Genomic DNA, 6,875 nt, shown 5'->3' on the forward strand with positions numbered 1-6,875 from the left:
GACACAGGAAATCTTTGGGAGGGGATGGATCTGTCTATCACCTTGAAAGTGATCATGGCTTCGATCCCCGTAGGCATGTGTCCAAACCCCTCAAGTTGTGTCCATTACATATGGGCAGTTTTCGTGTAGCAACTACGCCTCACTAAAGCTGTTAAAAATAAGCTCTTTATAAGTACAAACACGCATAGAAAAATAGAGTATGAGGTCATGTGTCAAAATGAGAACAGTGGTTATCTCTGAAAGAGGAGATTATGGGTATTTTAACTTTTTTTGTGTTTGTATTCATGTGTTCTACAAGATTGTACTTTATAATGAAAAATACTAATAAATCTGTGTGTGTGTGTGTGTGTGTACGTACACATACGTAAATGATGAGAGGTGGGAAAAAAAGACTGTTGTGCTCTCTTGAGCTGTCCTGATGAGGTGAATGAAAGGAAAGGGCCTATTGCTTGGATCCATTACCCTGGATTCAGGAAGTTTCCAAGAGAAGAAGCCTGTAGGGCCCCACCACACTGAACATCAGGCTCCTTAACTGAGGCTCCTGCTGGGTGACCAGATGCCAAGACAGCCTCAAGACATTCTAGAATAATCTCTGAGTGAGGACATTCAAAACTGAGAACTTTTCCCCTGGGCCCACAGGAAGATTTCAGAGGCTCTCCGAAGCCCCCTACAACTGTGTGCAGAACTGTGTGTATATATGCAGTGTTCTGGGGAGATAGCATCTTTACTGGTCATCAGATTCTTAAAGAGGGGCCAGGATCTCCTAAGGGGTCCCCTTCTCTAGACTAGAAGACGCAGGTTACTATTAGCAAAAATTTTTCAAAGGTGCGTCCCATATATAGATGTGAGGGTTTTTGTTCATTAATTTCTACATGGTAGAAATATATACAATATGAATATATTAGAACATTTATTTTTAATATAAAATATTTATTTTTAATATAAAAATATTTATTTTTATGTAAGTGGACACTTATATGCATATAAGCGAATGTTCTAACATTTTCATCCCGTATACCAAAGGACCATGTCCAACCCTCTGGAAAGCAATGGCACCTTTTGGAGAAAGCGAGCTCTAGAATCAACAAGGAACTCCCCCACCAAAATAAACCCTCTCTGGACTGCCAAGCACCATGAGTGGGAACTAAGAACTCCAGGGTCAAATCTGACATCTGTGAAAACACTCTACAGCATCGTGAAGATAGAGATATACTCCCTCCTGGCATCATTTTTCCTAGCACCTGCTGCTTCCTGGCTAAAGTCTTCACATCTCCAAAATTGTACCATGGTCTTGGCTTCCAATTCAAACAGAAGTGGTTTTACTTTTAGGGTTTTGTCGAATCAAACAGACAGGGATCACAGTATGGAAGCTCACTCAGAGTCCATTACCCTACCCCCACCCCACCCCGAGATGACTGTGGCTCTCACCTTCCTGACATATGCCAGGTCCCTGATAATTTCAGACCATCAGAGGGGCACCAACAACTCAGCCCATTCATCATTATTAAATCATCCATTGTTACTAAATGCACACAAGCAGAAAAGTGACTAAATGAAGTTGATTTAGACCCACCCCTGCCTAGGGACCTCTCTGGACTTAATGTTGTGCAGTTTCATTTTTCCTAGAATTCTACTGCCCATACCTCACCAAGAGCAAGAGAGAAGTAAAACCCAGTCGACTTGCATTTATTTGTCTATTTGTTTTCAGTGAGTGTCTGACACAAATTTAAAACACCTCATCTATGCACATCCCTTATAACTGACAAAGCTCTTTCAAATTCAAGGTCTCCATGGGTTCTTTCCCCAACCATAGGACTTAGGTACTGGTATATGTGGTAGACTCTGGGATGCCCATCCAGATCCCCCATCATGACTGAGGCATTCTTTCTTCTGGCTGCTAACAATTTTGGCTGCTGATGGCTCTCAGGCGTCAAGGTCAAGCCCCACCCTAACTATTAGGGATAGTTACAAAGACTTGGCCACCTTGCCTCAGTTGGGGATGACTCTAAAAGTCCATCCCAGCTTCCCATGGAATCAGCTGAGGTCTTTGTTTCAACCATATCACAGTCCAGCTTATCCCTCTGCCCAGTCCTGCATTCTTCACTTCTCACCTGTCAAGAACACCCCCAATCAACCCCAGAGTTTCAGAAGCTACTTCCTGGGGAACCCACCCTAAACACTCCACCCTTTTCTACAGGCTAGGAAACTAAGACCCAAGGAAGGGAAGTGCTTTAATCAAGGCTCTAGCGATGGAGGAATCAGGAGTCTGGACTTTCAGGTGTCTTGGCTCATGCCCTTCTAAGAGAATAGAGAGTGAATGTTTCTGGTTGGTGCATGCCAGGACTTCACCTGGAGCCTTGGGACTCCAGAAAAGTATCTGCTATCATTCACATAGACTCCTGAGTCCTTCTCAGATAGGGTTTGCTCTCGCTCCATCTTTCTTTGAAAATATTATTTGCACAAATAACATATAAAAGAACTCTTCTTTTTTAAAAAGTAAAGACACTTCAATTATACTAAAATTCCAATGTTGGTTTCGGGCAAGGGTAGTTTCCAGCACAGATTCTTAAAAATCTCAGTGGCTTAAGAAAAGAGAAGTCTGTTTCTTGCTTTCATGAAATCCTATCTGGTGTTGCTCATTGGTGGGCAGCTCTTTCCCGGGAAGAGAGGTCCAGGAACTTAACTTCTTCCATCTATGGGTCCGCCATCTTGAAATGTAGCTTCCGGGTTGCAGAGGAAGGACAAGGCAAAGAGGGTTGCCTGTTGGAAGGTGGTAATGCATTCTTGTCCCACTTTCCAATGGCCAGATTTTAATCACATAATTGCACTTAACTGCAAGGGAAGCTGGAAATGCCATGTAGCTGGGTTATCAGAAAGAAGAGGAAATGGGCTTGACCATGTGCCAACCGGTCTTTGGTACAATCCCCTTGACCATATGCCTTCTCCCAAGAGAACCCTGGTCTCTTCTTCCCCAGAGGTCCCCTTCTGTCAGTTTGGCGTGGTGCCTACTAAGCCTTTTCTTTGCATGACATGAATATGTGTAAGCCCACGCAGACACGTGGAGATAACGTTGGTGTTCGTGTGTTCCTTTCATAAATGGTATCAACCTTCTGGGAGAACTATGCCCTTTCATGAGTGGAAATGTAGCCCACTCCTTTTAACTGATCACCAGTCATCCAAAGGGTGAATTCCTGGAGGCCCATTTATCCCATTCTGCAACTGATGAACATTTGTATCCTTGTGTTCAAACCCCTCCCAACCAAACTTAAGCTTTATAAACACTGGTGAATTAAACATCTAATACACATCTCCCCAGGCACATAGGCAAGCAGGTCTATTTGTGTGGGACCTAAAAAGTAGGATAGCTGGGTTACAGCGATGAGCTTTAACATTTTAACAAATGAAATTGTGACCTACTCATCTGCGTCCCCTCTCATAGTATAACCCAGACTCTAGAAGACTATTGACAGGCTTTGAAGAGTTGGCCAGACTGTTGCCACCACCAGGCTCAGATGCCCCCAATATTTTAAAAATATCTTTTTAAAAGCTCACCACGCCCTTACATTTCGAAGCTAACATTTGCGCCTACATTCAAATTGTGTCATGCCAATAACATTTCCTCATTGAGCTTTACACTTAAGAGCTAGGGATGCCAACTGATTCAAAGCACCGTCTTAAAATATTTGCCATTTTTTGGTAGGGCTCGGATCTGGAGGTCCCGTACAATTACAAAGAGGAATCACAGGCAAAAATTAGCAAGTACAGAAGGTGGGGTAACCCAGAAAGTATAAGGAGAAGTCACTCAGATTGAATATGGGTGTGCATGTGAAGAGTAAGGAGGAAGCAATCCAAATTCAGTGAGTAGCAAGTGCAGCTACTGAAAGCAGGTGAAAGGATCTGTTTCCCCCAACAAGAGACACGGGGAGGGCCTCTAGGTAAGACTGTAAGGATGCTTGGAGAAGACAATTTTGGGAAAAAGCTGCCTGGGAGATGCATCAGTGACGATTCTCTGGGGTAAGCAAAGGAAACTTACACCAGTTCACTTGAGCAAAATAGGGAATTGAAGGGAAGGTTCCAGAAGGAGGCAGAAGATGAAGGGGAAGGTTACAGAGCCATCCACCAGAGCAGCTCAGGACGTCTGAGCAGTAAGACCTGCCCATCAGCCCCTTCGGTTAGGCTGCCAGAGGAATGGGCTTCTGGTGTGTGGTTATGCTGCTGTTGGTTGAAACCCCAGGGAGACAGCACCCCTTTTGGACTCACTTGAGCCACATGTTCCTCTGTACCATGCTTGTCCTGGCTTGTCCCTTGACTATGATGTCCCACTACCTCTATCTGGTGGGACAAAGGTAATCTCTCAAAGGGAAATTGGGGTGCAGCCCCAACCACCAGGAAGTAGAGGGCCCCTCTGAAGGGGTGATGGCAGACAGCTTACTAGAGCATGGGTTACAGGGGTGCCAACTAAGAGAGCCAAGGAGGGGTGGTGTCGCACCCAGAGACCAGCAACAATGGGAAGCCCTCAAGACCCTAGCTGGAAGTCACCCAGAGAGGAGTTAGAGTAGAACAAGAGAGAGCTGTGGGGGAGGGGCTGCCAGCAGGAGTTGGGATGGGAAGTCGAGGAACAAGAAAGCCACTGCTAATGAGTGAGTCAACAGGAGATGTCCAGAGAATCGAAACACCCCCACTCACTCCTCAGGCCCCCCAGGCTCCTAATGATGCTCTCCGGTGGAAAGCCAGAGATCAAGAGAGCTGGGGGATACAGAGCGTAGATGTCAATCTGCAGGGACACAGAGCAGTGCAAAGAATGGAAATGTGAGTGTGGAGTGTGTTGTTCTAAAACAACATAGTGCTGTTTTAGAAGAAGGCTGGACAGGGTCCAGCCAGCCCGAATACAGCACAGACCCAAGGCTGGAGGTCTGATGAGCCCAGAAGAACACCACCGAAAGAGGGACAGGAGTTAGAAGAACAGGGCCCCCAGCTTCCCGGCCTGGAGGTCAAGAAAAACCCCACCTGATAAGAAACCCACAGGCCATATGAAGTGAGAATTTCAAGTGCCTGGAAACAGATGACTTTGCCTCTTCTTTATAAAAGCCTGGCTTCATTAAAAGGATTGTATCCAATACATCGAGGTGCCTGTTCCCCCCGCCATGGAGAAAAATGAAAACGGGGAGTAAAAGTGTTGCAGAAAGTCCCCAGAGTCTGAGCTGAGTCCCCGTGACGAGAATTAACTGTTTATCTTTGTCAATACACCGAATATTGAAAAGCATAATGCAGCAGTGCAGACCTTTTTACTGAGGCCACCCTATCGCTAAAGAATAATCACTAATTGGAATCCTAGCACAGTCACGGCCATAAAAGCCAGGCTCTTAGCTGAAATGGAGGGAAAGTACCACTTTAGCAATTACACTTCCTTTCCTTGTCAAAGGAAGGGATCTCTGCCCAAAGACTCAGCCCTTGGCAAGCATGGGCGAAATGATGGAAATGGAATCCAACCTGGTGGGTGGGGTGAAAAGGCACATTGTGTCTTCCAGCTCACGTTACTGTTGTGTCTCGTGAACGCTCGGCAGTTTGCAAGGTGTTTTCATGGATTTTTTTTTTCATTGACCCTCCCAGTGGGCCCACCCAAATGAAGATTCGTATCTCCCTTTCACAGCTGAAATTAAGGAGGCTCACGTAGCCGGTATCACAGTCTGGATGGTCCCTGGAAGCCAACTCTAAAGGAAGACTTGAATCCAAGTGATTCGTTGGGAAGATGATTCCAGAAAACCTCAGTGCGGGAATGGGGAAGCGTGACAGAGAAGGCAAGGAAGCCGAATCAGGGTGTGTTGACAGATGGGGGACCTCCATGGATAACAGGATCATTTTCCCACCAGGAACCTCTGAGAACGGATGTGAGGTATGCCTTAGCACTGTCCCACTCAAGGGGGAGGGAGCCGGCGTATAAATCCTCCTTCTCCCATTTGTCCATCACGTCCAATTTGCACCCAGAGTGTACAAGTCCCGGGCACCAAGGCCTTGCCAACTTGTAGGCAAGAGAAAGCTCTCAGTCACTCAGGGCAGAACACAGCAACAGCATGTCCACAGAAAGGTGAAGGCCAAGGGGGTAGGTGCTGGCCTTCTGCTGGTAGTCCCCGCCGGCTGCCAGGAGGCAGCATCCCCAACCTCTCCATCCTCCCCTGCCTCTCAGCAAGAAGGCTTTCTTAGCCCTCCTCCGCCATTGAGGTTGGCTTTGCTGTAGCCAGTGACATGTCACAGAACAAGCCCCCCCACCCCAGAGGCTTCTGGGAATGATTTGTTTCCCAATAATAGGAAAGAGAAACATAAGGAGACCCCTCACCTCTGGCCTCCCTGCCTTTCCTGCCTTTGGACAGGCCACTTGAGGTCATGAGGCATGGGGAAGTGACACCAATTATCATGTCAACTACCATCCTGACGTTGTTTCTCTTCTGAACTGATCCTGAAACTGAGCCTATCCAGACTGAAGGTAACGTACGCAATGACCACTCCTGTGGTTTAAGCCACGACTGGTCGGGTTTTTTGTGACTTGCCGCTAAATGCACTCCTAACCAGCCCCAAGTATCATTCTGTCTCTGAATAGAGTCCGTCCCATTGTGCGCATAACTTTTCCTTAGGCTGCTGGGTGATATACAATGGGCAGGTTGTTTTGGCCTTCCATTTTTTAACAGTCAGAATTTAAACAGATAGAAGCACATCAGAACATTTTACGTTGTACAACTAAAATAATTAAAGTAAAACGCAAGTAGTTGTTTCAATAAATTAATTTCTTGGTCCCCCCCCCCCCAAATTTCTTTTCAGCTTATCTACCTCAGAAGTTATCCCAGAGGGGCACCTGGGTGGCTCAGTGGGTTAAAGCCTCT

Source organism: Mustela nigripes, chromosome 17, assembly GCF_022355385.1.
Source record: "Mustela nigripes isolate SB6536 chromosome 17, MUSNIG.SB6536, whole genome shotgun sequence".
NCBI classification, from domain to species: Eukaryota; Metazoa; Chordata; class Mammalia; order Carnivora; family Mustelidae; genus Mustela; species Mustela nigripes.